Here is a 26,122-nt window from a genome sequence, read left to right on the forward strand (position 1 = left end):
TTACGTCTCCGAATCTCGTGTAGTTTTTAAAGATAAGATGCTGTGTTCTTAGAGCAGCTTCAGACACTATATGGGGGTGGGGGGAAGAGAAGAAACTTTCCTTTTCTTTTTTTTTATTTCCTGTACTGCAGCCAAGTGGAATTGCAGACATACCTCCACTGTGGTAAGATGTGTGCACTCTGCAAACTATCCTTCTGCAAGAGAAATCTACAAATCCTCATTTTGCACTCACAGCAACCTCTGAGTGACTCTAACCTCCTCCACCCCATGTGACAATCCAAAGAGGCATGGAATATAACAAGAATCCCATTTACACTAAATTAGCAGAAGAGGAAGAGGTGGTGATGACATATTGCTTTGCTGAACCTGTGTCTGCTGCCTTCATTTCGGGCCTCCAACAATGCTTCCAGCTCTGTCAAGTTTGAAATTTGCCCAGTGCTTCTTCTTTTTTACTGGGTGGCATAAATTCTTTAAGTAAATAAAATCGTGCCAAGTTACCGTTTGTCCGATCCACTCCCCAGCTACTCTTTCCCTTGCACCACTTTGCTCCTGCATTTTCTCCTTCACCATCACACCCTGACTTCATCTGTATCTTGGGAGAACCATCTGCCACTCTGTCACAGTGCCCATCACCTGGCAGGCTTCTCATTTCTGACTGCTTGCCACTCCCACCAACTCAGTTGAACCCTCGTGTCGCATTTAGAAAAGCCGATTCCTTCGTCAAGACCTTTTCATCTGCCCTGGAATTTTAAAGGGTTTCTGTTGCATCAGCCTGTTTTTTTTTTGCTTGTACAGTATTGTCTTTTATAGCCTCAGCCTGTAAATTACTGTGAAGGATGTTATTGCATTGTATCGGCATGCTGTTTCGAGTAACTTTTCTCTATTGTTCACTTCTCTGGAATCCATTGGAAGAAGGGTGGTTTAGAAATATTGTTTTAATAAATAAACTGAACATTAAGATCCATGTGAGCTGCCAGGAGTGTTCCCCTCAACTTATTTCTACAAGTGCAAATTGCCTAGAGCAGGTAACTTCAGCCTTCACAGAACCAAAACCCACCCAGGCATTTGGGGACCCATTTCTTAATCTTTTACCAGATACCTGGTAGCATAGCTGCCAAGTTATCCCTTTTTTTAAGGGAAATTCCCTTATGCTGAATAGGCTTCCTCGTGAGAAAAGGGAAAACTTGGCAGCTATGCCTGGTAGCAATGCTCCTCTCGCAGCCCACCTTGCATCAGACCTTGACCCACTTGTAGCGACCATAGTTGTTGTTGTTGCTGTTACCCATTAAATTTCTATACTGCCTTTCATGTGAAGATGACAAGGCAGTTTACAATATAGAAAGTGAAATAGAGACTGGCAATTTATTAGATAAAGTGAGCCAGGTGCAGAATTTCCTTTCCAGACTTGAGGTCAGTACCATCTCTTACCTGACTGCTTAAACATACCTTCCCCTCATTGCCATCCATTCTACACTGTATTATTCCAGCTGCAGGAAATAGGAGATGTAAACAGTTACACTTCTCGTGATGCAAGCATGTGCTTTGCAAGCCACCCCTTGAGCCAGTGTTGTGATACTTCTTAGAACCATGTCGAGTTTCTGCACCACATTTTACAAATCCTAGATGCCCACAAATTCTCTCCTACTCAGCCGCACTGGCATTGCAATCCTATGTGTGTTCACACAGAAGTAAACCTCACTGAGAAGGACTTAGCCCTCGAGTAAATGTGAACTGGGTGACAATTTCATACCTCTTGCTAAACCTGTTCACAGATTAATACATCTGTTTTCAATTTTTTCCTGATTAGGTTTTTTTGGGGGGGGGAAGGGTGTCAGGTTTAATGCAGCACAGCAAAACTGCAAATGAAAAGAGCCGGGTCTGTATTATGACTGTCTCATGTTATTACAGCATTTGTTTGCTTTTCAAAAAGCCTTCACCTCACAGGGTGCTATCTAGTGGTGGTGTCCTGAGTGCGCAACACAGACTTATGATTGCGCAAGCAGGACTTACCTTTCCTCTCCTCCATCCTGCAGCCGCCATGCACCTCTGAAACCTGTTCTGTGCGGCGGGGAACCCTTTTACGCAGACTGGGGCATGAGTGCTGCAAAAAGAGGGAGGCGAAACTAACTCCCATCACGTCCATCGACTCCGGATTGGATTTCACTCACAGCTTTTATTTATTTAAAAATAATACGAAATCTGATAAATGGGAAATCTCAAGGGGCTTTGCATCACATCCTTTCCTTTAAAAAAGAAACCCTTCAAAGACTCAAATTTACAATGTCCTCCATTTATTTGTTTATTGTTATTTTGCTGATAGCTGTAAAATGCTTCTGTACTCTAGAAGCAAGCAGTGGGCATCTTTTCACCTAAGCAAAAAAAGATGCCCAAGCTCTGCCTGTACAATAAATATACAGGCCAATACGTCGCAGCAAAATGTTGAATTCATACAAATGCAAAAGCATTGCAACAAAACGCCTTTTCTTTGAATAGCCCCGGCATAAAAATTCCAATGCAAAATTAAAACACTGGTTTACTCTTAATGCGTATTACTAAATTAGATGTTATGACAAGTGCAACAGTAAAAAATTTTGTACAAGCATTATATTCTCCTACACTTTTCAAAGTAGCTCCTTAGCATAATTATTACATTTAACATGTAAGGCAGCAATTGCTGTTACACAGCACCTGCCACTGGTCCACCACATAATTACATACCACTGACCTTTATATAAAAGCATCATGGAAATGTTGTTACTAGAAAACTAAATTGCCTTTCATACAAACACTGAACTGTAACTACCGTGATTTCTCTCACCCCGCCCCCTCCCCTTTTAAGAAATACGTGCTTATCCGAGGGAGGAGCTGAACTAATTGAACTAACGATAATTTTTCCAAATCTTGCCATGCACATAAAGTTCCCGCCACCTCAAAGTGTAGCTCACGGTATACACACAGATGGATACAGAACTGGAAATATTCCCTGAAGTCTTAATGGTGGGGTTATGCAGGATGTCATTTAAAAGCTATTCAGTAACAATGCCCTTTTCCCTTTTAGCCCCGAATCCTACTGTACAAATTCAACTGGGGGAGAAAAGTCAATTAACTGAAATTGCGTATGTCGGTGGAGTAGAACTGGAAGCAGCTAACATGGGGAGAAAAAGACTGTGTGCTATTTACTGATAATAGTTGCAGCAGGATAACGGTTGAGTGACTGTACAGATCCAGCAGAGAGGATGCCCAGCCACAACCTGAACTGAGAACCCACCCCTGAACTCACTGGGTGGCCTAAGGCAAGGAATTTTTTTCCTCAACCTTATTTCTTACTCTGCAAGTGCTAGCAAGCACTTCAGCAGGCCAGTCTTCAACTGAAGAAGTGTTAGGTTCAAATCCCAGCCCAGCTACAAACTCTCCGGGTGCCCTTGGCAAGTCAATCCTCCTCAGCCTCAGTCATCGCTCTGTAAAATGGGTATAACTACCTTGCTCCTTAGCTTTTTTTACCTGTGTGTTTATTCTGTATGCTGTATTATTGATTTTCAACCTATCTCATAGAATCATAGAATATTGAAAAGGACCCTGAGGATCATCTATTCCAACCCCTCACAATGCAGGCATATTCAGCTATCTGAATCGATTGATACATTTTGTAAACTTGCTTCTTTCCCCCACCCTAATGCTTCTCATTTTGCGAAGTGAATGTTTATTAAAGGGTAGTCTGAGCACAGCTTACTGTGGAAAGGCGATCCAGAAAGAAATCAAATCAAATCAACAAATGCGGTGACTACAGGAACACTAATTCACAATACAGAAGTTAAAGGTAATTACAGCTATGTGTCTTAAATCTATATCCACCTTTACGAACAGAACTTTCGCAAGGTATTTTGCAAAATATCTAGATAGAAAAATAAGGATTTGTACGAGAATGAGGCTGCAAAGCATTTGTTCCCTACAAGGGAGCAGCACACAAGATAATAATAGTTTCTGCCAATCGCTTTCATTGAGGGCACGGTAATATCTCTGTTTAAGATTACTATTTCAAGTTGAGCGACAAAGTCCTACAGCTGTCGTGCACACATGCTATTTTTAAAGGTGCAAAAAAAGTGTTCCTGACATAAAGCGTCCACCCGCAGGCACTCCCACATTGACACAGGGCATGGAGCCCAAGAATCCGGCAACGCATTTCCAAGCCATGCGGGGAGAGAATCTAAAAACTGGACTAGAGCACCCACTGTAACTCAGGCAGTGGGAGGGGGGGCCACTGAAGCAAGGTGAAATGAAGTTGGCATCTCTGCAAACACAAGAAGAGCAGCTCCTGCTGGTTCAGGACAAAAGGCCCACCGAGTTCAATGTCCTGTTCTCTCAGTGGACAAGCAAGGCTGGAGTACAAAAGCAACAGCCGCACTTGCAATTCGCAGCAGCAGGTACTGAGAAGCATATCGCCTCCGTCAGTGGAGGTAAAACATAACCTCCCCTGCGATTGTGTGTGCCTCTTATAGTGGGATCACTCTGAACAGAGCACACCGGAAAGCAGCCTCATGAAGAACATTCAAAATGGACTGGGGTTCCATTTCTGCGCACCTTAGGGGACCTCTAGTCTCCTGCTCCTGCACTGATGACTTCCCTCCTTTGTCAGGTATAGATGTACACAGACGCAGGGATGGGATTGCACTTGGCCCATGTCACACTGGAATGGATATTTGCAGAGGGTCCTACATGTCTACACCCAAGTACCCATAGGTTCCTGGTGCAGGTGTTGCAACAAAGAGGTCTCAGCCTAATCTACCTCGCAGGGTTGCTGTGAGGATCAAATGGGGAGGAAGAGAACCATGTGCACCACCTCGAGCTCTCCAGAGAAAAGGGGGGGGGTTGCTAGAAATGCAATGGAATAATGGAATGGAATAACATGCAACTGAATGAGGAGCAACCATCTGCTCAGGCATAAACACACATTACAGTCGTACCTTGGAAGTCGAACAGAATGCGTTCCGGAAGTCTCTTCGACTTCCAAAGCATTTGGAAACCAAAGTCTGACTTCTGATTGGTCACCTGCGCTGAACAGACTCCTGGTGCCAGCTTTTGCGACAAGTGCATCTGACTTCAATATATAAAAGTACTTCAAAGGAAGCTTGTTATGTAAGGATTTTTAAAGTATCTGCTTCCAGACATCATCACCCACCCTCAAAAAAAAAGGTAGCCCATAAGGATGGCAGTAGAAAGATATATTTCCAGGATGATCAACCTTCATGAATGTTAGACTAGCCATACGCCTTATCTCTGACTCTGTTACTTAATCAAAGCTGCATCCACAAAAACATAAAAATGAACATAACAAAGTTCTTTAGCTGGGGTTATTCAGGAGGTTGTACACTTCCCATTAGTCCTGTTAACATGTTTCAACACTCCAAACGCATTTGAGGACCATTTTTCGTCAAGTCTAGAGGCAGCCAGAATTCTTCCTAGCTGTGACTCCAACATCTGTGGGCCCCATGGCACCCTCACCCCAGCTGCCATCTGCCAAGACCCCCCCTCCCCTTTTTCTTTTTAAATTGAGGTTAGAGGAACTGTTTGGTTAAGGTGGTGGCCTACTTTTTTGCCTGTGTTTTTTCGGCTTTAGGGTGTATGCAGATGTTGTGTCTTTTGCGGGGGGGTTTGTCTGAACAGTGACATCCTCGTGCCCACTCAAGATGGGTGTTTTGAGAAGACCATGACAGTTTCTTAATTTCCAGTATACCCTCAGGCCCCAAATGGTTGGGGATCTCAACTATTGCAACTTCCTATCTGTCTGTGAATCCTAGATAGGCTGTACAGAAGTAAGCATCCTTTGATAAGAGGGGATTTTAATACTGGTATTTAAGGCACATGGGGACTTGGCCCTAGAACTGAAAATCAGTTCCAGTTGAGTCTATCAGTATGTCAAGCCCTGTGAACTTTTAGCTATTGAAAGCTCATACCTATGACAAACTTAGTTGATCTCTAAGGTGCTACTGGAAGGATTTTTTTAATTTTGTTTTGTCTACGGCTTTAGTGAGTGAAATTTGCAGCGTTTGACCATAGCAGCACTTTTTGCCTTCAACACAGATACCAAGAAATACACTGTTCCAAGTATCTGAGGTTCGTATATCACCCCATGAATTTGCACAGGTCTCTACAGCTGATTAATAGATATCTTCTTTCTTTTTTTTAAAGATGGTGGGAGTTGAGGAAGCGGGGCATAAATTTATGTAAGGAGGCAAGCAGGGTGGTGGAGGGAAGAGAACCAACATTTAAAAGCCAGCTTCCAGGCTTTTTCAGCTCTATGCTAAAAAGCAAGCAATCTCCCCCATCTCAGATTTCCCTATAACACCCCCAACTGCACCTGCTTGAGCCCAGCAGCTGCAGTTCTTCCCCAATGCCAGCTTCACTATGTCTAAATATGACTCATTAGGTATGCTTACTGTTTCAGCGCCTTGCGCCATGCCTATATAACTCTTACAAATATTCTTTTCTCCTCTCACACACAAACACATGGTCCCCACCCCCCCACCCCACAGCACTCTTACAAAGTCAAGAATTAATATAGTCAGTAAAGACAGGAAATCTTAGGACGAACTCTACTTAAATTTTACACTAGTTATATGTAATAAGTACATATACAGTGGTACCTCTGGATACGTACCTGATCCGTTCCGGGGTGCCATTCTCGCCCTGAAAAGTACGTATCTGGAGCGGCGCTTCCGCTCATGCGCGAAGCACTGATAAAGCGCTTCTGCGCATGCGCCAAGCGCGCAAACGCTTCTGCGCATGCACGCGCGATGAAACTCGGAAGTAAACATTTCTGCGTCCGCCGCATACTTTAGCTGAAAAAACGCAACCTGAAGCAGACACAACCAGAGGTATGACTGTATACACATACTATTTTTTACCACCAGACACACATCGCAAGTTCAACTGAACTAACTCCACTGTAAGTATGTTTGCAGCCATATTTACTTGTCAGACAAGACTGCATCTCCTGGTTTTCCAAGGGAAAAACATGCATAATAGGCATGGGGAACCTTTGGCCCTCCAGATGTTGCTGAACTATTCATGTCCATCAGCCCCAGGAAGCCAATGACCATGGATGATGGGAGTTGTAGTCTGCAACATCAAATTCTCTACACCTGATGTATAGCATCAGTTTATAACCAATTATTGTATTAAATATTATAAAGAGGTTGTTTTCCTTTAAAATGTTAATTTATCTATTCATTTTACTCATAAAATGTATACACCACTTGATTGTAAACTAACATCAAAGCGGTCTACAAAAGATAAAACAGTAAAATCAAGAAAAAAATCACAACATACTTTAAAATATGCAGAAGTTAAAATATTAAACAGATTAAAACTACCTCTACTTTCTAATGTCAGTTAAAGTGTCAGCCTAAAGTCTGTATAGGTTACAGCAATCAAACCATAAAACAGCATAACTCGAATAATCAAACAGCACGCAATGAGTTGGGTGGGAGGACAAGGGTACTGTGGTGTGAGAACAGGAAGTAAGGATGCAAAAGAGTTCTCTGCCACACCTTGAACAGCACAAGCCCTCACCTCTGTCTTTAATAAAGCAAATTCTTATTGTTTCATGCATGTACATATACTTTTTATGTATATAAAAAGCTCCTGCCAACCTAGCAGTTCAAAAGCACATCAAAGTGCAAGTAGATAAATAGGTACCGCTACAGCGGGAAGGTAAACGGCATTTCCGTGTGCTGCTCTGGTTCGCCAGAAGCGGCTTTGTCATGCTGGCCACATGACCTGGAAGCTGTACGCCGGCTCCCTCGGCCAATAATGCGAGATGAGCGCACAACCCCAGAGCCGGTCACGACTGGACTGGTCAGGGATCCCTTTATCTTTACCTTACTGTTTGAAAGAGGGAAATGTGCATAATTTAGGCTGTTGCGCATGTGATATCCATTATGAGCTTGGGGGAGCAGTGTGTGAAAGCCTGCTCCTCCACCACAGGAACTGAATCTTCAGCCAAGGTAAGCAACAGAATTGACCATAGTGAACAAGACTCTATTTTATTTAATTAGCTGATTCACATTTCTGATCTGCTCCATCCTGAGATAAACAACAATAAGGCTCAGTTCAAATGCTTACCTTGGCTGCTCATCTTGTTCTTGTGGTAAAGGAGCATCCTCGGTTTTCAATGCCCTCCACTACTCTCATAACTTAATGTGTCGTGCAGACAGTCCATGTGGACATTCATCTCTGCATAAACCCAATTTGTGCAATTCTTTCCCCTCAGGGAAAGGTGAAAGAGTAAACAACCTAGTATTTCATGCATACAGGAAGAGAAAATGTCTGCCCATGCTTCGACCGTATGAACTGGACAATTGTCTTGGGAAAGCATCTGAACAGAGCCTAAAATAGCATCCTAAAACTGAATTCATTAGTAACACGGCAACCTGTAGACACATTTTAAATATGTAGTTTCCATGTTCTATATCATTTAAAGATAATGTGCTAAATTTTATAGAACAAACACCCACATGGCATCTTACACATTAAAATAAACCCTGAAAACATGACATAAAAGATGAGTCATTATTTTTTAAAGATGTTATGTATTAGTGTATATAGTTTTCCCTCAGGTCCTTGACAGTTGTTTTAGGAGGGAACTTTGAATTATGTTTGATACATTGTTTGAGCCAGCCTCTATAAAAGCAGGCCAGCTCTGCAATGCAGTTCAGTTCTGTTCTGGCTTCCGAATAAAGAGCTTCTTGAAGAATCGCTCTGTTGTCTACCCACTATTTAATACTGGCGACGAGGATGGGATGGATGGACATCAGAGCACAGGCAGATTCGGACGCTCACCAAGCGGAATCACTGAGCAGAACCAATTCAGAGCTGACCGTTCTGGCTAGTTACAGGTAGGTAGCCGTGTTGGTCTGGGTCGAAGTAAAATAAAAAAATTCCTTCAGTAGCACCTTAAAGACCAACTAAGTTTTTATTTTGGTATGAGCTTTCGTGTGCATGCACACTTCTTCAGATACACTGAAATAGGCTAGAGCACTGTTCTGGCTAGAGCACTGTTTTCCATCCATCGCCCTCCACGTTGGCATCGGAATCATGGCTTCATTCGTGCCTCTACCGCCGTTTGCACCAGCCTCTGAATCATGGGATGCTTACCTCGCTCGGTTTGCCTGCTATCTCCAAGCAAATGAGCTGATAGTGATGTCCACAGAACGGAAGCGGGGCCTTTTTGTGGCTCCGGGGTCTTCGAGACAGCCCCGGCCTTGGTCGCGCCTCTAGCTGTTGAGGCAACACCATGGGACACGCTCAAATAGAAGCTCCGTAACCACTATGCGCCCAAGCCATCCAAAATTGCTGCCCATCATGCGTTCTACCACCAAGATCAGGCAGAAGGTGAGTCCATCAACAACTACATCGCCGCGCTTCGAAAGGCCACCCTGCACTGCCAGTTCATAATAATAATAATAATTTATTATTTATACCCCGCCCATCTGGCCGGGTTCCAGTCAGAGACTTAGAAGACGCCCTGATGGGACAGCTTTTTCCCGTGAGCCCATCACAGAGGGAAGATACTGGGCAAAACTTTGCCCAGCATTTTGCTGCAATCTATGGTCCACAGTGCCACCGGGAAAAGACGCCCCATGCTCAATGGGCATGGAACAGGGCTTAAAACAGAATTTCTGTAGGTTCAGAACATCTCAAAAAAATCCATGAGTGAAACATGTGTATTCATACAGAAATTAAAGGACTACCGGTATATTCGGGGGGAGGGGAGGACTCAATAAAAATATGTGTGTAACAGGAAGGATCTGCTTCTGCAAATGTAAGTAAACAACTCTTATAGATGGGTTATATTTTGTTTAAGGTAACATATTTGAACACCTTACTGCTTTGATACTGTTAATAAGATAAGCTGTTATAGGAGCCTTGCAAATCCATTTAAATTGATTCTAATTAATGAATCAATCACTAACCACTGACTGGAGTGAATAATTTGCTGCCGCAGGCCTCTAATTCCTACCTGAAAATCCACATTATAGTGATAAGTTGCTTCTTGGTCTAACACTGAACTGTGCTGCTTTTAAGTCAGATTTAGGATAGTTTGTTCACACAGCTAGGAAATCAAAGTCCCAGATTTATCAATTCAAAATTGCACAGGACTCAAATTACAGCAAGCAAAGAACTGGAGATAGGTTAGGTTCAACAACAATACAGTTCTGAATTTTTTTACTTTAAGTATCTTTCATTAAGCAGCTTCATGATAACATGATCCTTTATGGCACCTGAAATAGAGTTATTTGTAAATTATTTCATTATACATTTTATTGTTCAACACAAGTCTCATTAGCAATGTGACAAAACAGTGGCTGCTCCTTCAAGTTCTAATGCAACATTTGACTTTGTATGCCATAGGTTAGCATGCCATTTTTCTCTGAATTAACATTGGAAGAATGCTTCGCTCAAGTAGCTACAAAAAACACCACTGCCCCAAAGAAATAAGTCTATATCCACAGTGAGAGTTTCCATTTCAAAATTTGAAAGGTGGGGCATAACTTCTCCAATAAGGAAACAATATTATTAAAAATAGCCTACTGCCTTTAGAACAGAAGTAGCCAATGGGATGCCCTGCAGATGTACCTTGCAGCTTTGCCACCCACAGGTGGCCATATTTTGCCTCTACTTCCAGTATTTTCTATTATTACCACTTACCTGTTTCAGAGCACCTGTTTCCATCATCCTCCATCACTGGACATGCTGGCTGGGGTTGATGGAGATTGAGTCCAGAAGCATCTGGACAGCCACAGGTTAGCCACCTCTGCTTTAGAGCATCATAGATTTTCAGCAGTTTAACTATTTCCAAATCAGTGCATTGTTTTAAGATTTCTCTATGGTAACTATCAGGCCGATACACAAAGCACGGTGCCAAAGTGTGGTCCCTAATCAATCTCAAAACCATTATACTGCCATATTTGTTTTGGAACAGAAATGTTCAGGTTGGATAGGAATAGCAGCCAAAAGAATGGGAAAGCTAATTGCTTTTTTGGTTGTTGTTTCTGTTTAAGTCAATACTATCAGAGAAGTACATTTTGCAGGCAGTGCAAGGGATTAAAATTAGAGCTAATTTTGACTTTACGTAATGAACACAGCTGAATAACATCCATTTAAACAGTAATAATTAAAACTGAACACTATATGCTACAGTGTGGTTCACATTCAGAAATAGACAGAACGGCCTTGGTTATGTAGAACCAACTAGCTTTCATTGTAAGAAATAAGCCAGGAAGGTGGTTGAGGAAGAAGAAGATGACTTCTTTTGTTTTACTTCTTCCAAGGTTTTTCTCTTCTCTCCAGCCACTATTCTTGACTTCTGTATCTTTGCTACCAATTTTTTTAGAATTAAAAGCAAAAGGGGGGGGGGGCGGACAGACGGACGGAAGGACCTGGATGTAGCAGTTTTGGAAAAAGCTGCAAATACGTTCATGAGTTCATGAATGTCATGTCACTCATTTTTACATCCTGGATGTTTACGGTTGAAGAATCCAGATAGCAGCTCTGATTCACCCTTGCATATGCCAAGGTATCCAGACATCCAAAATCAAGACCACAGATTATAAACAGCTTCAGCAAATTGAGTCAAGTGCCTTTGTTCCTCAGATGTACATCTTCCTATTGCTTACAAAAGCACCGTATACTAACCACTAACGCTGTTATAGCCAGCACTAGGAAAGGAAGTTATTCAAGTCTGGATTTCCTGCTTATGGATGTAGCCAAGAACTGAGAAGCTTGTAGTGGTTTCAGGAACTGAGTCATCTAATGATTCATGGATAAGATACTGATTTTAATATGTGGCTAATCACAAGACTAAAAAAAACTTGACAACCAGCCTAGATGAGGTTTAATTTCTGGTTTAAAGCAGTACAAATCTGTATTATGGCTGGGGGAGGAAGAGACCCCAAATATTACAACTCATCATCATTTTCAACTTCTTTTAAAAATGTTTTCTTTCCCTTTGTTCTAAAAAGGCTTTTAAAGCATAAAAAGGAGGGGGGCTTCTAAGACAATACCTATCCTGGCTTACAAGAAACAAATGACAGGTAGGATATGAAGAGGTTACTGCTATTGTGCTATTAGAAACAGATATCCATATTTTAATCAACAAAACCCACAATTGCTCTTACCAATCCACAAGATTCATGTAACTAATAGGGGTTGAGCTAGTGGAAACCAACTAGAAATTCCATTTCCACTGCTGATCAGCATGAAAGCAGAAGCTGGCAAATACCGGCCTAAATGCAGGAACTTGTGCTCTTGAAAGCGAGAGACATTTCCAAGCGCAAACACGGAATTCATAACTAGCCACCACTTTGTAGGTCTGAAATGTTTTGGTTGTGGGGGAAGGGGTATATATAGTAACCTAAACTGCAGGCTGCCTACCTAAGCCGGCGTTTGAGAAGGAAAAGTGAGTTTTCATCTGTGGAAAAATACTGGCTACCCCCCCCCCAAAAAAAAAACCTCCCATTTTTGAAAAGGAGACTCAGATGTCACAGTACAGCAACTGGAAAAGGAGAACCGTTGTGGGAGGCCCTGTGATTTTAGGATGCGTGTTTTACCAGCACGTTGAAAAAGAAACAAAAAAAGTGTAGCATGCTTTTTTTTAAAAAAAGTAAAACAGTTGACAAGAAAAGGCCAAAGTGCACTCTGTGGCTGGCAGTCATTTTATGGCTTTAGTCCTACAGCAGATTTACTTAGATGACGTCAGTGGCTCCAATCCAGCTTTTTCTTTGGTAGCATTTACCACTTGCCTCTTGAAGCCTCCACTGTGCTACAGAGCAGCAGACCATAATCAAAATTCCCTTTGTGAAATAGAGTTTACCTCAGGGCACACAGGCCTAGCTGGCTGAATTGAAGGCTCTTCACCCTGCACTTCATGCCTAGAAATAAATAGCCTACAATACTGTACTTTGCCTCAGTACAGAAGAACCATTAAAAGCAGGCTGATACCTTTTTTAAAGCTTTTTTTCCCTCCCCTTTTTCTTTTGGTCTGCTCCAAAAATCTCACAGGCCAGAGTGTTACTTAATATTCCAGACCTATCACATATCATGATAATACTTTGCAGGCTATTAGGGCCTCGTTTAGAACGGGAAATGCTTGTACTTTATGGAAGGTTTTCCATACATACAGTTCTAAAACATGTGCCGAACAGTGGTAGATACTGTGGTAATCAGTTCCTTTCAGTAGGGTTTGAGCTAGACCCTCTGCATGGCCGCTAGGATTTGCCAGCCCAAGGGCAAGATAGAATGGTGCTTTCCTACAAACCATGTTCAAAAATTGATAAGACTCCCTCCAGAATATGTACTCCTTCATTCTCTTCCACGGTAGATATTACTATCCTCATTTCTGGTTGACCATAATGATGACTTAGTTACCCTGCACTGATGTTAACTATGGTCATGCTAACTGATTACCTCTGAACCAGGGCCTTCAGGCCTACTTCAAATTTAAAGTTTCAAATTCAGAAGATGGAAGAAATATGGTTGATAATACAATATTGCCAGGCATCTGCCGAAGACCCGCATCTCACCGGGCAAACTGGACCTTATGTAATGAGTAGATAGACTCTCTGAGGGAAAGGAGCCCGTGGAGGTTGTCTTGCCCAAGGATCTTCCAAAACATGGAGGCACTGATGCAAATGGGGCTGTCTAAAATAACACTTTCATGAGCTCCATTAATGTGAGAGGCTACCACTGGATTGATCCCATTTTCCACTTCCCCTGAACACCCAGTGCTCAACATTGAATTGTCACATGGTCAACAGAAACATGTTCAGTCTTCTACACACATGCAGATGTATGTGTGTCCCCTCCATACCGGTACTTCTGCTGAAAATGTAGCTGGTAGGGAATGGGCACACCAGTATTTGGAGGTGTGGCTCACAAGCATCACATATTCTGCAGGGTCAAGGCTGACAAGGAAGTGAAAAATTGCTCCGGAGAAGGAATGGCGACACACTACCACTTAATTGGGAGGCCAAGGTCTGAGACAGGCATCCCCAAACTTCGGCCCTCCAGATGTTTTGGACTACAATTCCCATCATCCCTGACCACTGGTCCTGTTAGCTAGGGATCATGGGAGTTGTGGGCCAAAACATCTGGAGGGCCGCAGTTTGGGGGTACCTGGTCTGAGAGATCCAGCGTTGCATTTCCCCCAGGCTATAAAAATTCCGTTCTTTGTCTGCCATAATCTCTCAACTGGACAACCTGCACACATCCCAGCACGAAGCAACTATGACACTCCCAAACTTTATGACTAGGCACACTTCTATCCCTAGGTAAGGTCCTTTCAGTGCTAGATAGTATTAGTTATGTTTTTGCTATGCAGAAGACTGAGAAGTCTGTATGCTACGCATAGGCTAGGAAGGAAGGCTCGCTGAAATCAAAGAGACTAGGGCTGGACTGTTCATGTATATTCTGAAAGTATGAAAAGGATCAGTAGCTGAAGGAGGGGCAAAGTTACTGAAAATAATCCAAGTACGTTTAGGACTATAAGAAGTGTCCTGCTTTATGAGACCAAATGCTTAGGTTATTTTGCATGCTGTTTCCCAGGATGGGCAGATGATCATCAGAAGCTTAAAATCAGGACACAGGGCTAAAAAAAAACATCTTCCTCTGTTGCTTTCAGGTGACTTATCTTTAAGAATGTTGACTTAGAACGTGGAGGTACTATACAATCATCATGACTAGTAGCCATTGGGATCCTTGTCCTCTATGGATCTGTCTAATCCCCTTTTTAAAGTCATCCTGGTTGGTGGCCATTGCTACATCAAGAAGCAATGTAGAGCAAATTTGAGTTCAGTGAAGTTCTATTTTGTCTTTCCTCAATCTCTCACCCTTCGGCATCACTAGATGATCTTAGGTTCCAGTATGAGAAAATGAACACAGTCTCTAGCCACTTTCTCCACATTACACATTATACATCTGCATCTCTCTCACGCATGTGTGCGCGCGCACACACACAACTCCAGCTAGTGTTCCCAGTTGAGCTGTTCTGTCACCTTTTTGACAGTAAGTACTCGTAGCATGTTCCCATTTCTTGTTCAAGAGGAGCCTATTCATTCTGTACAGACCTCCCTTGCCCCAAAACATCCCTAGTGCCTAAATCCGAACTCTTTCTCTTGATACCGCCATATAATCCATGCTGAAACCCCTTATCTCCACCTGATCAAAAACAGCAAAGTAAGAGATGTCAATATACAAGTGGCACATAGAAATTATCCTTCCAATTAATTTCAGGGTGGAAAAACAAAAGCAAAGAGCATTCCTAAAAGCGATCACGACCAAACAAAATATATTTCTCACCAACATTCTAAAATGCTTCCTAACATTGCCAGTCCCAAATTATTCACAGTTAAAATAACAGTCCAAAATTGGTTCTAAAAGGCTTGTTGGTTTTTCGGGAAGATAAGACTCTTCCATGGCCACATGCACACACCATGCCTGCAGCTGACCCAGTTTCCTCCAATTCATTGAACACAGAAGATATGCTAAAACTATTCAGAAAATGGGACCTAAGCTGGCAGAGATCTAGTGCATATCCTTAAACAAAAATACTGCCCATCTGCCCTGGTCATCACCAACACTGTGAAGCATACTGAATAAATGTTGGGATAAGGTGATTTGAAAAGAAAAAATATGGTGGCACTAAACAAGGGCACTGCTTAGAGAGATACCCTCAAGCATGTAGAATAAGACAAGCTAAGCAAAGAAAACAGAAGAGGGTATATAACTTTAAACAAGAATAGTGTTGGGATGAAGGCGCCAAGGGAAAAGGACCCCTGAGGCAATGAGTATTTCACAGGGTCAGAGGGCAACATAGAAGGATTCTATCCCAAGGCCATTCAATGAATGTGAATGAAAGACTATTACAACTGATATTTTCTGCTGCACAATACAGAATAGGCAATGATGGGGCTTCTCCCACATTCTGGGTCTGCTGAGAATTTACTGTATTCTTTGAAAGACCCAAATCCAATAAGATTAAGGTAAAATTAAGGATAAGATGTATTAGATTTTATTACACTGCATTTGAACCCTGAATCTATAAATAAGATGACGCAAATATTCTTTTTCCAGAATTTTTTGAAGATCACATTCGCCCCATTGATTTGATTTAGCCTCTGTTTGTTTAGGCTGCAGACCTAGGCAGTGGGCAACTTCCTTTGCCAGCCCTAAATAAATATTTTATTTACTGAGATATTTCTATACCACCTTTCATACACAGCAAGGTGTTCTACAAAAAACAGAAGCACAACAACATAACCAATTCAGAATAAAATAATAGCTACTAGGGTCAACGGCAGATAATTAAAAGAAACCAACTGGAAATAAAGGCCAGAAATAATTACGATGATGGTGATGGTGATGATCCGGCCCATCTGGCTGGGTTTCCCCAGCCACTCTGGGCGGCTTACCAAAATATCTAAAAACACAATAAAAAACAACAATCCTCAAAAACTTCCCTAAACAGGGCTGCCTTCTGGTGTCTTCTAAAAAATCAGATAGTTGCTTATTTCCTTGACATCTGAAGGGAGGAGTTCCACAGGGAGGGCGCCACTGCCAAAAAGGCCTCAGAGCCATGTATTTTCAGCATACATAAATGTAGGAAGCTGCCTCAGTTCTGAAGGGAGACAGTACCACTGAAAAGACACTCCCCTTCTGGCCGCCTCTAAGCGGCCGCCACGGAAGCTCATGCCACATGTCTCAAATGCAAACTTCTCTCAGCATCTTCATACTTTCAGGTGAAAGAGGCTTAAAAAAATTATGATTCCACACAGACGCAAAGTAAACTACAAATGCAAATTAATGACCAAACATTTAGAAATTATGAAGCTGGACATAGGTAAAGCATCACAAGTTTTAAATCTGACTCCCAAGTTTGGTAGGTAGCCATATGACAGTTTAGCACCTAAGCTACACTCTAAAATAAAGGTAAAGGAACCCCTGACCATTAGGTCCAGTCGTGACCGACTCTGGGGTTGCGCGCTCATCTCGCATTATTGGCCGAGGGAGCCGGCGTATAGCTTCCAGGTCATGTGGCCAGCATGACAAAGCCACTTCTGGTGAACCAGAGCAGCACACAGAAACGCTGTTTACCTTCCCGCTGTAGCGGTCCCTATTTATCTACTTGCACTTTGACGTGCTTTCGAACCGCTAGGTTGGCAGGAGCTGGGACCGAGCAACAGGAGCTCACCCCGTCACAGGGATTCGAACCGCTGACCTTCTGTTTCTTTTTCCATGAACCACCTGAAAACTGCTGACAGTCTTGGCTGACCACTTACGACTTTCCTACCTGTTGCAGGAACTGGAAAATGCTATGCTAGAGGCTGCATGACATTTAATTGTATTTTATTTTATTGGTTCTTTTATTTCTTGCATCTTGTATTTTATTGTATCCCATATAACTCAAATTGCAATACAATAAAAGAAATAAAAGAATCAATAAATATACAATTAAAAATCAATATGAATGTTGCCATTCATCACCCAACTTCAGCCACAAATCCACAGACATGTTGCAGACTGCCTTAATGAAGCTGATGGACCATTGGTGCGAAACCCTGCTCTTTGATACATCGATGCATCCTTCAAAATGTTTACTTCAGAATTGTTTTTGAAGAATACGATCCGCTCACTAACACCAGAAGGATGAAGGCTTGAGGCAAACCACATAACTGTCATGAGAGTCAAAAGAATTCAAGGACTGCAAAAAATTCAGAAAGAATTCCAGAATGCTTGGATCATGCCCTGTGTTCTTTGAGCTTTACAACTAATCCACAGTTTCTATTTCTTATTTTCATGACCACTTGCCTGTAGACGGGAGAGACCAGCGAGAATCTGTGATAAAAACAAAAGGGCTGGAAAGTTTGCAAACAGTTATGTTGCAAGATGTTTGTAATATGCAACATCACTGTTCACATGCAGGGATGAACCAAAAAACAAAAAGCGGGTTGGGAGAGAGAGATTCCACTGAAAGGATAACTGGATAAAGGAATATTGGACACCTGAATGAGTTGAGCCTGTAGCTGCTGGTGATTCAAACACGAAGCATATCAAAATGCTCTCGATAAGCTAAACTAGCAGATAGCTTATCTGAAGCATATACTAGCCATATGGTGCCACAACTTCTGTTGCCTGTTGCTAGCATAACAATAGGCTACTGCAGACTTCTACTGGAAGCACTATTTGACAAACTGTCAACATCATTCCCTCCCCCCAAGAGCTCTGGGGCAATGGCGTGCATGTCTATTTGCATTAAAAAAAAAACAGGTGAACAAAGAGTAAACCAGATGTCAACTTTAGAAATCGAGCTGTCTGGTTTAGGAGAGTTAACAGAGGCAGACAAACTGCTAGAGCTCAAAGCTAGACAATGAGCTTCTCTGAAAACACTCTGGCCTAGGGGAGTGGCTATTTAAAACACTTGGCTTCTTTTATTTCAGCACTGTGGAAGTGAATTCTGCTCTTAAGTGCTGGCTCAAATGAAGTCATTTTGTTTCACTGGGGGTTTCTTTGCATTTCAGCAATGTGAGTGTGTGCACTGTAGCGAAGAATGAAAACGCATGATTTATTTTTTAAAAAAATGACTTTTCATTTTTAAGCGTGAAATCCAATACATTAACCAACTTAATGCTTTGATTCTGTACAATACAGACAAATCCTGTGAACAGTTCATTTAAGTTTAAACAAAATGGAAGTTATTATCCTCTTGTGCAAGAACTTTTGAACACTAGGCTGAATTGGAATTTACAACCCTGTCTAATGCCATAAAGGCAAGGTGTGAATAGTGATAGATAAGAATGATTTACAGTTGGGCTTTTATAAAACTGACAGATTCACATCTGGTTTACATTGCAGAATCATACAGATCTTTTTTCATGCTGCAATTATTTCTGTTCCCTCTTATGTTTTTCCTAAAAGCATCTCAAAAAATTGACAAAACACATATTAATATTCAGAATAGTGGCCCATGGTGTTTAATTGAATGTTATTATCTGGATTTTGTGTTAGTTTATTAGATTTCACTGTGAAAAAAGTAAGTGCAATGTGCCGGGAGGGGGGTGAAAGAGAGAAGTACACCCCAACAGTTTCAAATATAGAAAAATTAATAGATCTCTCTGTAGCAATATGAAAAGTCAAAAACATAAAATCTGAAAATGTATTTTCCTATAGGACTGAATATATATAACATTTTTGGGTTATCTGTTGGGATTCCTTTCATGTTAAGCTGAGAATGCACCTTGAACTCCTTCCAAAAACCAGTACTGCACTGAATTATGATAATTAGAAGACTGTGTGCATAAAAAAGGCAGTGCAATTGATGCATACTTTGGAAGAAAAAAAATCTTGCTGCACAGAATATAAGTTCAATATGTTCTCACATAATTAACATTTCCCATAATTAGCAGCAGTTTTCAGTTTATGTCCCAATAAAAGTAATAGCATCCATTATCGTTTTAGATTCCCAAGCAATGGCATTGTAATTGCTTTAAAAACCATGTTTAACTTTTGCTCCCGATAGCACTTTTGAGATACAGTACCAGCTTTTCCTCTCAAAAATTATGCATCAGTTTGGAAACAGGCAGTTGTGTATCAATGGCTAGAACAAATCAAAGACATGGGGAACTAGAACTCTATGGAGGCAACTTGGATCAGTAAAACAGGGCGTAGAAACAACACTCACATTGTCAAAAGAAGCAAAGAAGAAAAAGGCAAGGAATTAAAGGAATAGGAACAGATGTTACTGATTTTATTTGGCCGCTTTTAAGCAAATATTACCATCATTTTAAGAGAATGCTGAAGATTTGGTTTGTCACAAGTCACTTCTCATCCCTCCCCGCTTCAAATTGCTCCTCAAACCCACCTTCTCCATAAAGTTTTTCCCTTGCCACTTAGTCCCCTTCTTCAGTTGATTTTTAAAATACCTTAAGTACACATAGCTGCAGTTGACCATATTTATCCCTTGTTATTATTTTTGTCCTTCTCTCTGTGGCATCGCCCACTACTGTAAGTGCCTAGGAGCAGAGGCCTGGCTTTTTTTTTACTTGTGCTAAACCGTGTAAGACACGTGTTTAATGAAACTATTTAAACAAATAACTTTCTGCTCAATCACCTCAAGTTATAAAGTAGGCAATATGGAGGGTGCTTTTTTTAATAATAATAATAAAAAATCCTGTCAGCATGCAAAAAATTCCAAAGAAAAAGGTATAACAACAAATAAAATGTACCATAAAGTATGTCTGTGATCCTAAATACTTTTTCCCCCATTAAGCTTTGGGGCAGTAAGCCTTCAAGAGTAGACCTGTTCGAACACCTAGGATTATTATTTTTATATATAGATCTGAAATCTTAAATTCTTCTACCAAAATTAATAAGATTTAATGACACCACTATGGCCATGCCATGCCAGATATTCCTCTCTTAAGTCTTCAGACTCCAAACAGCATTATAAAATTTTATTGAGAGATTTAATGTTTGGCTTGTTTTATATTTTAAATACTGTGTTTGCTTCCTGACCTTGGGTTCACCCGAAGTAGGTGGAATAGAAGTTTAAAAATTAAAAAAGAGTTTCTAGTAGCCCTATCCTAAACCTTGCAGCATTTGCAAATCAAGACCAGGATGAGGCTTCACAAATGGCTACATCAGTCCAGCATCACACAATCCATGTAGGGATATTATACACAACTAGAGAAGCTCAAGTGCCTGAGAGTGCGTATGGGCCACCAAAACATAGGAAGTTGCACTCATTATAATCCCAGATTATGAACTCCACGATCATAAAAGCACAAGAATGAGACTACTCTGGAAACTGATGCCTCTCTGTACGTCATACGATATGTTATACAGCAATCTAATAATAATAATAATAATAATAATAATAATAATAATAATAATAGGTTGTTATTTTACTGCTCTTCCGCCTTGTCTGCCCCAAGCAGTGGCAGGAGAAAACAGAAAAGAAAGACTCTCAAGGGAGCTTCATGAAAAAAGGTGCTGTTAAAAGTATTTATTAATACTTTTGCCCACTATCGAATAGAGATTCCACATACAGAAGCAGATTTCCTTAATGGACATATGCATCCGAATACGCAACTCCATTTAAGTTGTGATGCTCTCTGGACCACAGTGAACAGACAAGATGAGACTTTTGATGTGGATGGGAGGACCTGCAGATCCAGAGCAGGATTGGAACCTTGATATCTAAAGATGAGGATTCAGTGAGGACTAGCATCATTAATGCTTTTGTAGGTAGTGCAATTGTCACATTTCTAAACATAACACAGCTAGTCTATACAATGTTAGTTTAAGCTGAAATCAACATACAAGGCACTGTTAACGCCTTTCCCTACTTACCTTATTTACTGCACAATGCTAGCCATGTCTACTCACAAGTAAGTCCTATTGAATTCGATGGGGCTTACTCTCAGGTAAGTGGAATTTGGAATGCAAACTACTCCCAATTATCAAACCCAGTACACGACCCAAACTTTTAGGTTCTCTCTCACATAGAAGGTTTCATTCCAAAATAGTAAATAGCAATAATTCAGTTTCAATGAAATAACTGAGTATGTACTGTATCTGTAACAACACACACATGCAAATAAAAGCCCAAGGGACTTTATCTGCTGTGTGTGTCCCTTTAAGAAATAGCCCCCCCCCCCCTGCTCCTGTAACAGTGCCATAAATCTCTTTATAAATCAATGGACCTACAAAATCTAGGAAATAATTTCTGTTCAAATTTCTGCCCTATAGTACTTTATGGACAGTGTAAAGTTTTCCAAGCTGCATAACCAGGTGATAATATATAAGCATTGCTTACACTTCAATTACATATTTAGGGAAGTATTTTTTGTTAAGACAATGATGTAAATTACATTCTTCTGTTATATCATTTTCTAACAAACCACAGTATAGAACAATCTCATGTACATAAACATATTAAGTATTAAATCAGCAAAGTTTTGATCACATGACTACGCATGCACATACCATTTTAATATGAGCGCCCTGATGCAACAAATCTTTAAATCCTGAACTAATGAAGTAGCTTTAGGAAACTAGGCAGCAAGTTCTACTATTTCAAGTGCAATAAAAAACACATTATTATATTAGAAAGATCACTGGTTTAAAGTGTGAGCACATATGCTGCATCTTGTATGTGTGTTTTTTTTGGGGGGGGGAATACACAGTTTAAGAGATTATTCCTTACTGTCACACACAATCCAAGCAAAGCTCTGAATTATGGAAATGAGCCCCAAATCAGGTTTTTTCACAGAAAGTACAGACTACACAGCCATCTTACTGCTAAAGGGTATGGATTCACAACTACATTTTGCTACACAACAAAAAGGGTACTTTTACCATTCAAAGATCTCATCATAAGAGGTCTTTGCATTCTGGCCCTCTTATACACTTAAGCAGTCACATTTAATACTTCATTGTTCTTGAATAACTGGGATATCGATTGTACCCTTTTGCTGTGTTGAAGCCTGAGAATTTTTACAGTAGGGTTGCTGATCTCTGGAATTACATCTTCTACAGTTTGGGACTTTCTGCCTTCAAAATAGCTGATCTTAACTTTCAATATCAAGGGAAAGCACCATGAAAAGCCTAGATTGCTTCCTAGACCTAGACTATCATCCAAGCAACAGAGAGAAAGAAATCTACTTTCAAAGTATTAAAGTAGCTTTCCAGTCACACATACATTCTTCAAACACCAAAACCCTTCCAGCTGGAATTCACTAAGGACCCAGACCTCGCTTGTGCTAGGACTGTTCTTTTCCACTGTTTACTAAACTTCCCTGAAAGCAGATACTATTCAACTAAAAAGCCCACATAAAACCAACATTTCACTCGAATCTCCTCCTTAAGATAAGTTTAGTGGACGCATTCCAGGTTTTGGTACTGCATACAAAATGAAGGCATATCAAACATATCAAACATACTTTTCATATTTCCAGCAGCACTAGGCATCTAAAACTATTTGTGAACACTAGGCAAATTTAACAATGAGCTACACTACTGTCTCCTACTGTCTCATTAATACGGTACTTTAATGTCATTCCGCATAAAGAAAACCATAAAAGCCATTACAATGGTCAAAATTGGGTGCTAATCAATACACCAGATATTTGATCTTCCTGGATGCATCTAAAATATTTAATGCAATTAGTGCCTCCAAGCTATAAATTAAATTGTCAACAAATCAGCACAGAAAAAGAATTGTGAAAGCTTGTCTAACTGCCAACAGAATTTCCTTAAAATAAAATAAAGATAATACCCTTGAATCAGCTCTAAAATTCAGATAGGCCTGAAGAGCTTTCTGTTCACCTTTTGAAGTGTTATGAATTCTCAACATTCCATTTGAAAAATATGTGGCACATGCATATATAGAGGCAGCCTCTGGAATATGGCAATGTAACATTGCCCTCTGAATTATCTGAAATCTCCTTAGCATGCACCATCAATACAGTCTAATGTCCTTGCAGTGGTATTTCCCAACTATTTATAGAGATGGCAAAACACTATGTACCCAAGGGCAGCCATTCCAAATTTAGGATTTATTAAAAAACAAAAAAAGTTGCATGATATAAGAGCATGCCTCCAGTTACTATTTGTGTTCCCATTGCATTGTACACAATTATCCTTCCCTTTAAGCAAAGTCAAGCTACCATAAGATTTACACATCAATATAAAATCGATATTAAATTCAGAAAATGCAATCATTTTTTTAAAAAACCGCTTGATACTTATATGTATATATCTCAGAAAGCCACAGCTAAGGGTGCTATCTTTCCTTTTTATCAGCACAGGGAATAAAATGTTAAGTGCTCCTGATAAGGAGTTTTAGCAGAGCTACTTTTTTTTTATTGGCCACCTTAAATCCGAATTTACATGTATAATATTTTTAAGTCACCCCGTGCAAATGAAGTGTGATCTAGGAAATGTTTTAAAAGATTTCCATATTTTACACCACTAGTAGCCATTTACAATGAGAAAATAAAGAACATACCTCCTCGCTAACTTTTGAAACATTTATTGAGGTCACTTTTCATTTCCCCAAATCAAAAACAGATACTTGCTTCTAATCGTTTAACGACTCTCCTGAGAAACACAGGTGGCTGGTATTTCATTGTTTCATAAATATTTTTATACAGTGACACCAATGAGCATTAAATAAATCCATTAAATCAAGTCCAGGATTGTGGTGCTTCCTTCCACCCCTTCGAATCTGAGTTTTACTGTTAGAGTAACATCTCTCTCTCTCTCTCTCTCTCTCTCTCTCTCTCTCTCTCTCTCTCTCTCTCTGCCTTCTTGTGTTTTGTTTTGTTTTGTTTTGGATTGTGATAAACTAATTTCCCACCAAGACTAAGTGGACTTCCTTTCTTTGAAAGTGTGAATTCTGTGAACAAAGGCTACTTTCTGCCCTTTGGGAAGCAGCTCCATTAATGTGTAAAGAGGGGATGTGCAAGATCCCTTTAAAAGGTTAAGGGGAAATAAATAATCCTAGGGTTCCTACCGAAAGGAAGTTTTCCAGGGACAATATCCGCGTTTTGTTGGAACTGCGACTTTGTCTTTTTTGGATACAATGTTTCTGCTGACTCCGGAAAATTTTCCACTTGAATGTGCAATTAACCAGCAGTGGCAGCGGCAGCAGCAGCTCTGGAGAAAGCAAAGAAGCAGCAAAAGAGAACATTCCTTCTTTCATCTTTAAGAGGGAAAAGAAATTAAAAAGGGAAGAAGGGGCGGGAGAGAGAAAAGCAAAATACAAAAACTCAAAGCTCTTAAAAGCCAGCCAAATCTCAGATCCAGCCACTTTTCCAAAGCTCGGCACTAGAAAGAGAAACTCGAGGGATAGGATCAATTTACTTTGCAAGGCCTGATCTGCTCCCAACTTATTCCTTCTTGGCGAAAAATGTGAAAAATGCCAAAGATTTGTCTGTGTGTGCGCGCGCGAAAGACTGAGTGTGTGTTTGAGGGCGCGGGCGCGCGCGCGCGCCCCAGGCTGCAAAGCAGTGACTCAGGCAACTAAATGAAAGCAGCAACAGCAAGAAGGAGCAGAGCGAGAGAGAGGAACGGCCGCCTGTTGCAGCTCTGACTGAAAATCCCCAAAGCAGCCAAAACTCCACTCAGAAACAACTCCCTCCACCTCCCAAGGCGCCTTTCCTGATTTCGTTTTATTTTGCCCCCTCCTCACATTTCCCAGATCACCTGCAGAGATTGAGAAGAGAGGAGGAGGAGGGGGTCGTGAAGGAACGAAAGAGGGACGATCGGCATGATTCTCCCAAGTAAATAACAGAGGACAAGCCCCCCCCCGCTCCTCTCCTCTCCTCGCCACACAAAGCAACGCGAAATCTGCAGGGAAGCAGCAAGCTCCCTCCAGCCGCCACGCGCCCCAACAAACAGCCAGACACAGACCCGCACAAAACTTACCTCCACTCCACTCCCCACCTTTGCAAACACCACCAGCCTTTTGCAATTCAATTGCAAACTTCTTCCAGCTTTCCCCTGGGGACTTGGCTTGCTTAATTTCCAAGCCTTGGTGTTGTTTGGTAATTTTGGGGGGGTAGTTTTTTTTTTTGCTTGTTGTTGCTATTATTGTTGTGGTTGTTTTTTGGAGAGAGAGAAATCTCTTAATGTGTGTGTGTGTGTGTGCGTGTGTGTGTGTGTTTGGGCTCTACAGCTTGTTGGCTTGCGGGATTATTGCAGCCCTTGCCAGTGCTTCGTGACTGCCCCCAGACCGGTGGCGGGCAGGGCGGGCTGGGCTTTCGAAACGGGCTTGTGCGGCGCGAGCGATGCTAAGAATGTTCGGAATGAGAAGAGGAATGAAATGAACGCGAGGAGCGGACTCTCGACAGCGGAGGCGGAGCCACGGGCCGCGACAGCCCGGGGAGGCGGAGGGGAGGAGCCACGGAGCAGCTGGTGACCTCATTGGAAAGTCCGGGGAGGAGGAAGCCGGGGAGGGGAGGGGAGGAGTTTCTGGGCAGGCTGGGCGGGGGAGAGAGGGAGAGATCAGATCGCGTGGGGAGGGGCGGGGGGGAAGAGGTCACCGAGAGCCACCTGAGCATCAGCC

General features: G+C 41.4%; 1 protein-coding gene across 9 annotated transcripts in view; it reads right to left on the reverse strand.

Annotated features, from left to right (window-relative positions):
• Positions 1 to 25,887, reverse strand: part of TEAD1 (TEA domain transcription factor 1) — a 168,169-nt gene extending 142,282 nt beyond the window's left edge. For 2 of the 9 annotated variants that reach the window (XM_060275573.1, XM_035118849.2), the window contains exons 1-2: positions 25,483 to 25,887; positions 24,569 to 24,711 (exon numbers count right to left, since the gene is read on the reverse strand). The gene's annotated coding sequence lies outside the window, so the exon portion shown is untranslated. The other 7 variants (XM_060275591.1, XM_060275592.1, XM_060275574.1 and 4 more) reach the window with 6 other exon arrangements.
• Positions 25,888 to 26,122: the final 235 nt, after the last annotated feature.

Source organism: Zootoca vivipara, chromosome 1 (genome assembly GCF_963506605.1).
Source record: "Zootoca vivipara chromosome 1, rZooViv1.1, whole genome shotgun sequence".
In the NCBI taxonomy this organism is placed as follows: domain Eukaryota; kingdom Metazoa; phylum Chordata; class Lepidosauria; order Squamata; family Lacertidae; genus Zootoca; species Zootoca vivipara.